The sequence below is a fragment of the Pistacia vera genome, unplaced genomic scaffold, assembly GCF_008641045.1.
Source record: "Pistacia vera cultivar Batoury unplaced genomic scaffold, PisVer_v2 Contig389, whole genome shotgun sequence".
Lineage (NCBI taxonomy): Eukaryota > Viridiplantae > Streptophyta > Magnoliopsida > Sapindales > Anacardiaceae > Pistacia > Pistacia vera.
In genome coordinates, this window is record NW_022196211.1 from 123,563 (window position 1) to 134,653 (window position 11,091).

At 36.4% G+C, this 11,091-nt stretch overlaps 1 long non-coding RNA gene across 1 annotated transcript; it reads left to right on the forward strand.

The window, feature by feature from the left end:
* The first annotated feature begins 6,369 nt into the window (after positions 1 to 6,369).
* Positions 6,370 to 7,810, forward strand: LOC116140945. The gene is made up of 3 exons (XR_004129722.1): positions 6,370 to 6,472; positions 6,547 to 6,609; positions 7,670 to 7,810. It is a non-coding gene; the product is annotated as an uncharacterized LOC116140945 (long non-coding RNA).
* Positions 7,811 to 11,091: the final 3,281 nt, after the last annotated feature.

Here is an 11,091-nt window from a genome sequence, read left to right on the forward strand (position 1 = left end):
TGAGAATAGTTACTTCCTATCCATTGTAGATGACTATAGTAGGAATGTATGGATAGGGGTGCATACGAGCCGAACCAAGCCGAGTAGTGGCTAGCTCGAGCTCGGGTCGTCTACTATTGAGCAAAATTTTATACAAATTTGTCAAACTGAAAATATATTAAATTTTATACTGATAACTAAGCCAAAAATCTTGATAGAACATCAACTAAATTAAATAAAGAATCAGACAATCAGTTATTCTTTTCCACATCAGTTCACCAATTAAATAAAGACAATATGGTTAATGCCTTGAAAATATGGTTACTTGAACGAATAAAGGTTGCATGGTTTTTCTTCCATTGCTCTTGAAACTGGTAGCAAACAGCTATGGTTTAAACTAAGAATTATTGGATAAAAAATTATCTAAAGCAGATTTTGGAAGATGCATAATAATATGTAGACTTAAAAGATTAGGGCCATAAGATAACTAATAAGATACATATCTAGTCAGTCTTTGCAATAGAAATCATGTTACTGAAAAATGCGTCTAAATTATCCCATAAACAATATCATTTCATGTGTCACATGAAAACCAACATAAAGAGATATTACAAATAGGAGCTATATACATAACCCAAAACATTCACTTTCAGAGTCTCAAAAGCATATTTCAATCATCTTCTCTTTCTGGGGGCAGGCCGCAAGAAGTAAACAAAGCATTGTAATATTGTGGAAAGCTGAATACCACCATTTTGCATTTCTTGAAGAAGTAATAGGAAGCCATGCATCAATAGCCTTTTGTCGGGCTAATTTTTCATCATCAATCTGTGAGTGACAACAATACCATTTCCTTTAATTTAGAAAACAAAAATGCAACAAAACTCAAACAAAATAATTAAGTAAACAACTTGGCCATAAATCAAATAAATAGCATTTGAGGCTGAAAAAAGGTAACATCTTTTCTATCAAATTTCTTGAACTTACTAATATGTGTAACATGAAAAAGGTTTTGTATTTTACTAAAAAACATTAAAAAAAAAAAAAAAGTAATGCTTTCTTACCATGGGCACTTTTTAATAGATAATCACATCGAATTGATACCTAAGAGAGAGGTAGAAAAAGCCCACAATTCTCAAATCATCAAACATTTGTGAGTTAAGATTGTAAGCGTTCTCAGCCTCTATATAACTCTTTCTTCACATACCTCTATTTATATCTTGACCAAATAATTCTTAATATAGAATATGGACACAAGTCCTATGTATCTAACGTGAAATTACCTACATTTGGAAGGGTTTATAAGCATTTTCCTCATGAAACCAAATCATTTCTCGGATAGCCATCTCCAATGGACAAAGCAATAGTCCTAATTAAGGGTTCCTGTATCATAAAACCTTTCACGAGTGTATTTAGTTATTGATTACACAATCAAGAACACAATCTACACCACTCTCAGCAAACACAAGAATACACCTCCAAACTATTCAATATAATAGTAAACAAAGCAACCGATTCACAAATAGCAAAATGGCATGAAATGAAGATAGGTAATCACTGTAATATTGCTGAATAAACATAAGCAAATGGAACAAAATGAAAAGACCGACTGGTTGCTAACTTGTCCTGATTCCACCAAAACTTCAAAGGATCGAAAGCCGAAACTCCCATTTGTCTTCTCTTTCTGAACAACAAAGAAGAAAACCAATTGTTTTAGTTTGAATAATGTTAATAAACGACCAAATAATGCCATAATTTTAATAACTACGGAAGTATGAAACTTACTTTGTAACTTTTCTTGACTCCATATAGATTGCAACACCAATCACCACCATAGAGTAGCACTTGCACAATATCGGGAGACAATGATGATCGATAAGTATCAATAACTCAACTCCCAGCACTGAAAGTTGCCTCCGAAGCAACCGTGGTCATTGGAATGGCAAGTATTTCACGAGCCATCATATATAGAATGCAATAGTTCATTTGATTTACCTTCCACCACTGTAATGCATCAAAAAAAGGTATCATCCTCATCCCATAACAAACATTTCTCCTCTAGATAACGATCTAACTCATATTTCTCATGTTACACCATTTGAGTTGTCCTAGCAAACTGACAGAACTGTGAACTAGTACGTTTAGGGCGTTGTACATTGTCCCGCTGAACTTTACTGATTTCTACAGGTGGTTCACTGTTGGAAGATTGAATTTTCGCTGCATATTCCTCATAAATCTCATACAAGGCAGCTTGCACTTCATCAATTTTGTCTTGTGCTTCTCCTTCAGGATACAATTATGGGTAGGCAAATTGCAACAGCCTTATTTTCATCCTCGGATCCAATACAGCTGCAATTGCCATTACAAAATTGTGTTCCCCCCAATACTTGTCAAACTTTTCTTTCATCTTTCCCACCATTGACCAAATGAAATCATCATCATTAGAACACTTTTCATCTAACAACTCTTTTATGTCAACAATTTCTTGCAAAAATAAGTTAGAAGTAGGGTACTTACTCCCCGATATGGCATTAGTTGTCGAGTTGAAGGCTTCCAAAATCTCACACACTTTCTCAAGTTTTTCTCAATCTTCATCTATTGGGGCATAAGTAAAGTTATTATCCAATTGAACTAACATTGGAAACACATTGCAAGTGTCAACATCTCATAAGTAGAATTCCATCTCGTTTTGTAATCAAGTATGAGTTTCCGCTTGGGCAACTGCAACATCTGAACAATCTCTAAAAACATAATTGCTCCGGTCTTTGATTGCTTGACATACAAAATATAGTCACGTAAGTCTTGAATGAACAGCTTAATTTGGGAAAGCCCATCCTGAACCATGAGATTCAATATGTGTGTTGTGCATCGCACATGAAACAACCTCCCACCACACATTAGCTTCTTGTTTCTTCCTAAATTTTTCCTCAAAATCTTGATTGCCGCGTCATTACTTGAAGCATTTTCAACCGAGATACTGAACACCTTGTTCTCAATTCCCCATTCAATTAAACACTTATGAATAGCAGCAACAATCTCAACACCAGGTTAAGGAGCCAGTATATGAACAAAATTGAGCACACACTTCTGCAACTTCCAATCATTATCAATAAAATGCTCGGTGAGAACCATGTACTCAAGCTTTTGATTAGAAGAATTCCATAGATCAATTGTCAAACTAATCTTGTTAATACTCTTAAGCAAATTAACCAACTTCTTCTTTTGTATATCATACACAGTCACACAACGTTGTTTCAAAGCAGTACGCGTTATCTTCTCCTATAGTGGCATACCACATTTTTGCATCATGTTAAAACCCTCCTCCTCCACAATTGTAAATGGATGCTTGTGCATGAGCACCCAATTAGTAGCTAGTTCCCGCATCTTGTTCATATCAAACTTGGCATTTAAAAATGCAAGTGCAGATTGCATTAAGATTTCATCCGTTAAACTGGTTGGCCAAAAAAACAACTGTGTTTGCCTCTGACTACCTACTTGCTTCAAACATGATTTCAAATGTCTTGCAAACTGAGTTGTTCTCTTGGTCTCCATTATTGCGAGCTTTGCATTACAATGAATACACTCTCCCTTTGTAGAACCATCCAGTAGAACTACCTCTTTAAATTCATTCCAAACCACTGATGTCTTTGGTCTCTTTTTCCTCTGAAAAGGATTAACTTGCTCCTCATCAGTACGAGGGGTAGAAGCATCAACACCATCACCAGGTGTGCTTGTGGGTGTGGCATCGTCATCAGACTAGGTTTCAAAGATACTGGTCGCATTCGTGAAGTGGAAGGGTGGTCTTGATTAAGGGGGAATGACATATGCTCCATTGGAATAAACAAATCCCTATGCAAAAAGAATATAAAGTCAGAAACATTAAGCCAAAAACCATTCTAGCAAACGACAAAAATACAAATAACTGAAACCCAACAAAGCCAATTAAAATCATATTTCACTCCCAACAAAAAAAAAAAAAAAACAAAAAAAACAAAAAAAACAAAACAAAATCTGAACTGCAAAGTTTGTTACCAAGAGTTGATGTGTAAGGAAAAGCAAAAACAAGAGGAACTAGTAAATTAGCAAAAACAAACACTGAAGGTAAACTGACAGTAGAAAGAGTTGGATTCTTGAACCCATTTCTGATCATTAAAACTAAGTTGTCTAAATCAAAATATGAAAATCACGTGGCAGTGGTGATCCTTCGGCAGAAGAGAAAAGACCTCTAGTCTTACTAACTCAATATCATCACAAAGTTGGCAGAAGAAAATATAGGTTACAGTTAGAGAAAACACCAGCGGGGCCAGAGCTTGATTAATTAATACCATACCATAATTAAAACATTAATTGAATTTAGATACATTATTATTATACATAAAATTGGAGCTGATATGAAGGATTTTTGAAAGCACCTGCTTTTATGGACCAAAAGGTTAAGCATACAACAACTACACAAAGTTATTAAAAAGAATAAAAAAGAAAAGTAACTACAAAAAAGTCATTAAAAGAAGGAAGTACTAATTATGGAGGCAACGTATTCGTCACAACTAGGAAGACTTTTTGTTCTTTTAGCTCCAATTCTATAATTTCTTCACATGCCTTTCCTATCTCCATCTCTGTCTTGGCAACTATGCTAGCTTTATGTATATATTTCTGTTCCCATATCAAACTTTAGCATCCAACACAATGACCAAGAAAAGATGAAATGGGTAGAACAATCCAAAGTCGAATCTTAGTCAACTTTAAACTGAAGAAAAGCTAAAATGGGTAGAACACTTTATGGACCATAATCATTCAAAGCAGTTAAAGCTGAATAACTTGAAAAAAAGTTGACCCTTTATGATCATAATTACAAAGACCCCATCATCATCAAGCTTTAAGACCTCTACAAAGTTAATTAGTTTGGATAAAGACGCCATCATCATATAAGAAAGTTTTCGGTAGAATCTCTAACTCAAAAGTAATCATAGAACACACTCGCATCTCAAACTCAAATACCTAGCTTCTATATGAAAGCAAGTATCCTAATTATTACAATCATTTAGAAAGAACCAGTTTAGAAGGCAGAACAAGAGTTTGATGCCTTTTATAAAACCCAAATCCAATTCACCATTCGGGTTAACGAAGAGTACTGGTTTCTCCCAAACAGGTATGAACTTTCCTTGATATATTGGCAGCTACCAATATATTCAAGCAACATAAATATGAAGGAAAATGTACCTTGTGGCAGCAATAGACTGAGAAGGAGCCTCTATTCTAACAATTTTTGCCTTGAGCTTTTTAGATAATGCTTCTAATTGATCTCGATTCCTCTGAAATAGATACAGAATAAGAAATGAAGAAGGGAAGCAGCCAAATAAGAAAACTAAAGAAGTTTCAATAAACTCGACAGTAGCAGTAGGCTGAATTTGCTTACCTACATAACATTAACAAAATTAAAAAATAGAAGTGAAGAAAGGAAGACGACGGTGGACGATGGTAGCTGAAGCTGGTTGTTGGTCGGTAGTAGCTGAATGAAGGCTGGACAATGATGTGTCTCAGATCTTGCAGTGTGTTTTGGCAGAGGTGAGTAGTTGAATGTCTCTGATTTCGGCCGAATGACTTTATTTCAGATTTTAGGGCAAATATGAATACACGAGCTTTGCCTTACCGATCAATCTCACGAGCTCTCCTACTCAAATGATGACTCGAGTTTCTTAAAAGCTCGCGAGCAGTTCGAATCGAGCCTAAAAAGTTTGAATCGAGCCCGAAAAGCTCGACATTTTTCACGAGCTTGAAGATGAGCTCGAAGTCGTGAACTACTCGATTTTCGACAAGTTAAGCCTGTAACACCCCACTTGAGGTACGTAGTTAAGATTTGATGAATGGTTCGAATGTTTATCGATTTATCCTTAGTTGAGTCTGTATGTTGTTATTATTGTTTGGTTTATCCTTGGATGAAAAGGTGTATTGGTTTGGTTGAGTGTTTTCCTTGAAGGTTAGTATGATTTAGCAAAATTTTAAGGTTATAGTCTTCGCCGGGGCGAAGGAGTTTTGTCGCCGCGGCGAAGAGGGAGTGCTTCAACCCGGGTGGCCTCTGTGAGTTTTCGCCGAGGCGAAGAAAATAGCTTCGCCGCGGCGAAGACTCAGCTGAATGTTTCCCTTGAGTTTTTGAGATTTCTTTCTTTTGAGACTCAATGACCATTCTACCCCTTTTTAGCAGGAAAAGTGGGGAGTGAATTGTAAGGAAAATTCATGGAGAATAGTTTGAGTGGGGTTGTGTTTGTAAAGAATGAAAGGTCTTAAATGGAATTTCAAAGAGTGAGTAAGGGTATTTTGGGAAAGAGTGGAGAAAAATATGTGATATTAAGGGTTAGCTTTAGAAACCCCTTCATTTTGTTTTCTCACCACCGCCTCTTTCATCCCCTATTTCTCTCAATTTTTCATCCAAGATTCCAAGGATTCTTGAAGAGCTTTTGACTAGAATTTGTTACAAATTGATCCTAAGTACTAAAAGGTAAGATTCCTTACTCTAGAAGCAAATTTTCATTTGTTGAAAGAATGGGATCCTTATTAAGTTTTGTATTGAAGGTTAAGAGAAAGTGTTAAGCCATCAAGAGTGGAGAGTTTAAGTGGGTTCTACTTGTGTCCAAGGTAAGTAAATTCATCTAAGTTGTGATTTACTTGATTGAATGATGTGTAGAGAGTTTTAGATCTATGATTAATGCTTGAATTGTTTATGTTGAAATGAGTTGATGAATTCATGAATGGGTTCAATGTTGTTATATGAAGGATTTTCCACCATGAGGAGGGTGGATTGTGTTGTGAAATTGTGGTAGAAGTATGGGTAGAATTAGAAGTAATTGAGAGGAATTTTTGAAGTGTGTTTCTCTTTGCAGGATGTGTGATGATTTAAAGGAGTTGAACTCCAATTTTGGATGGTTAAGAAAGAAATATGATTAAAGTTAGAATAGAGTTTATGTATGCACACATATTGTTTGATGAAATGCCTAAAAGAAGCATAAGTAGAATTAGAGAACCTTACCTTATGCAACGTAGCATATTTGCATGTCATGAATGCATATAAGGAAGATTTTAGGCATGAGTCATCCATATGCATATGTTTAATTGAGTAATTACATAAGAAAGAAATATGAGAAATGAGAAAGAAATACTCTATGAATAGAGATAAAGAAAAGAACAAATTCTCTTAGAGTAAAGAGAAAGAAAGAACTAGCACTAGAAGATAAAATGATTCTTAAGTGCTATAGAAAAGAAAAGAAACTAGGTTGTGCGATGGGGAACTCGTGAGTATAGAGTTACCCTCATGTAAACCGTTATGAGAAAGAACGGTCTCCGCCATGAGAGAGCGGAATGCGTGTAAATCGCTATGATAAGGAGCGATCTCTGCCATGAGAGAGCGGAATGCATGTGATCCGTTATGAGAAAGACGGACTCCGCCATGAGAGAGCGGAATACACGTAAACCGCTATGAGAGAGAGAAAGCGGTTTCCGCCATGAGAAAGGCGGTATGAGATTGAGAAAAAGAAAAGAATAGAAAGAAAAGAAAAGAAAGAAAAATGAGAATTTGAATTAGAAATTTGATAAGAATACAAAGAGAATTGATGAGTAATGCACGGGGATGATAGCGTAAGAGACTGTTTTACTTACTGGGCATCTTTGTGCTCACTCCGTTGTTTTCTTTGTTGTACAGGAAATAGGTGAGGACTTGGTCGGATGGACGTCGGCAAGCGGGGAGATTTGGCTGCACTGTCCCTTGTTTCGTTTTGTTTCGAAAGTCCTTGTACATATGATGTTTTGTTTTGTAACGAATGTGATTACTAAGTAAAGAAAATTTTTGGGCCCAACTTGTTTTGATAAATATGCTATCTTTTTATTAATCGATATTATGAATCTGATAGAAAGAAAGTAGTTGTTACAAAGCCTAAGTTCGTCACGAGTCGAATTCGCAGTTCGACTGCACCTCTAGGTATGGATATACCTCCTTAAGTCTAAGGATGAATCTTTAACTAAGTTTAAAAACTAGAAGATTTTGGTAAAGAACCAAACTGATAAGAAAGTTAAGGCCCTTAGGATAAATAATGGATCGGAGTTTTGCAACTCTGAATTTGATAAATACTGTATAACCATGGGATTCTAAGGCATAGGACAATTAGAAGAACTCCTCAGAAAAATGGTGTGCTGAGAGGACAAACAGAACACTATTAGAAAAGGTGAGGTGCCTCTTATTTACTTCAGGATTGCCTAAAACCTTTTGGGGAGAAGCTTTAACCATTGCCGCCTACCTAGTTAATAGAAGTCTCTCTAGTGCTATAGAGTTCAGATTTCTAGAAGAGAAATGGTCCAGTAGAAAGCCAAGCCTTAATCACTTGAAGGTGTTTGGGTGTGCTACTTATGCACACACAAGTGATGGGAAATTAGAACCTAGGTTTCTTAGATGTATATTCTTGGGATACCAAGAAGGGACCAAAGGATATAGGCTGTGAAAAAGATGCACAAGGGGTCAGAGTCATAATTAGCAAAGTATATTTCCTTGCAAAACTACTAACATCAATACAAGCACCTCCGGTAGTGAGTTTGTGGACCAAAATCAAGGTGACTACTCAAATTGAGTGAAGCCAACAAGATACACTGAACTAACCAATCCAAATGAAGAAACTAAACCAACATAGGAACTTGCAGCTGATCTTGACCAAGGTGTTGAAGATGAACTGATAAAGAATGTTGAGGAGGCTAAACATGATGAACTTACACAATATTAGTTGGCAAGGGATAAAGTTAGAAGAAAAATTAGAACTCTTGCCAGATACAGCTATGCAGATCTAATCTACACTGCCTTGATTGTTGGAGTAGGGGTATAGAGAACTGAACCTGATACTTATGAAGAAGCCATGAGCTTTAAAGATAGCAAGAAATGGCTTGCTACCATAAAAGAAGAAATGCAATCTTTGAAGGTGAATGAAACCTGGTCATTGGTCCAAAAACCTAGACACCAAAAGCTTGTGGAGTGCAAATGGCTGCTTAAACTAGAAAAAGGTACAAGTTAGTCTAATCCTTTGAGTTACAAGGCTAGATTGGTAGCAAAGGGCTACACATAGAGAGCAGGTATTGATTTTAATGAGATTTTCTCTCCAATAGTTAAGTTTAAGACAATTAGGTTAACATTATCAATTGTTGCACACCTTGACTTAGAGTTAGAACAGTTAGATTGAAAAATGCCTTCTTACATGGTGAGTTAGAAGAGGAAATCTTCATGAGTCAACCTACTGGTTGTAGAGATAAAAATCTGCCTAACCATGTGTGTTTGTTGCATAAATCCTTGTATGGTCATAAACAGTCCCCTTGACAGTGGTATAAGAGGTTTGACTCCTTCATTGTTGGGATTGGGTTTACTAGGAGTAAGTATGACAATTGTTTTTACTTTGCATTCACTAATAACATGCCTATATATTTACTTTTGAATGTTGATGACATGTTGTTAATTAGTAAGTCTAAGTCCAAAATAGGTGACTTAAAAGCAAAATTGAGTGTTGAATTTGATATGAAAGACTTAGGCTGTGCAAAGAAGATACTAGGAATGGTGATAGAGAGAAATAGAAAACTTAACCAACTAAAACTTCACCAAATGTCATACTTACAGAAACTAACCTCTAAGTTTGGAATGTCTGATTCTAAATTAGTTACCATGCCATTAGCAAGCCATTTTGTTCTTAGTAAACTGCAATGTCCCAAGACAGAGGCTGAAATGATAAAAATGGAGAACATTCCTTATTCTAATGCAATAGACTCAATCATTATGCTATGATAAGTACGAGGTCTGGCCTGTCATTTGAATATCTTTGTTAAGTAGATATATATCAAATCTTGGAATTGAGCGTTGGTTGCACTAAAATGGTTGTTGAGATATATTAATAGCTCTGTGCATGTTGGGTTGGATTATTGTAAAAGGAATGATACACTTGGTCTAGTTAGGTATGTAGACTCTGATTTTGTAGGTGATAGAGATACAAGGAAGTCCACAACAGCTTACTGCTTCACACTTGGGGGAATTGTGTAAGCTGGAAATCACAACTATAACCATTGGTTGCATTGTCCACAACAGAAGCAGAATACATGGCTATAACTGATGCATTCAAAGAAGCTCTATGGCTTCAAGGAATCTCGAAAGAAGCCAATCTACTGGATGGACTTGTGACTGTATATTCTGGTAGTCAAAGTGCCATACACTCAAGTAAGAATCTGGTGTACCATGAGAGAACCAAGCATGTAGATGTAAGGTTCCATTTTGTTAGAGATCTCATCTCAAAAGGATAGTTGGATCTGAAGAAGGTACCAATTGATGAGAATCCAATTAACATGGGGACAAAGGCAGTGACTGCTGCCAAGTTCAAGCATTGCTTGGACTTGTTACACATAAGGTAATCTATTGGAGTTGAGAAGGAATAGCTGAGTCACTTGCTGCACTAATGTGAGGATACCCTAAAGAAGTTTGTTGGCTTCAAGGTGGAGATTGTTAATTATAAAGCTAAAAAACAGTGTCGTCTGAGTTCAAGTTATGCGCTATCGTTTTGATCCACAACTCCTTCAATCTTGATCATTGCTTTGAATCTAATCCAACAGTTGCAATTCTCCATCTAGGTCAATGGTATATAAGCAAGCAATCGCTCTTATTATAAAGGAGTCTTCTTCATCTCTGTTGTGTGAATCATCTTTTGCTGTCTATTAGGGTTTATCTCGTTAAGTCTCAAAATTGTACTCTCTTGTTGTGATCAGTAGAATCGTAAGGTGAATTAGGTTGTGTTTCCTTCTAAGTTGGAGAATCTTGGGTAGTTTTTCTCTTAGGTTTAAAGGGTTACAGTTAGACTTGGCAAAACAGGCGGGTGGGCCGGGTGTGGGTCGGGTTACGGGTCAAACAAGTACGGGCCCAATACGGGTCGAGGTATACGGGTCGAAGTATACGGGTCCAATATTTTGGACCCGTACCCTACCCTGTATGGGTACGGGTGGACCCGCGGGTACCCATTTTTTCTCTCTCTAGGTTTTAGTTTTTACAGTTTCACCCTTAACAGTTTTTAATTATAACAGTTACAACCCCAAAATTCCTACAATTTTAAT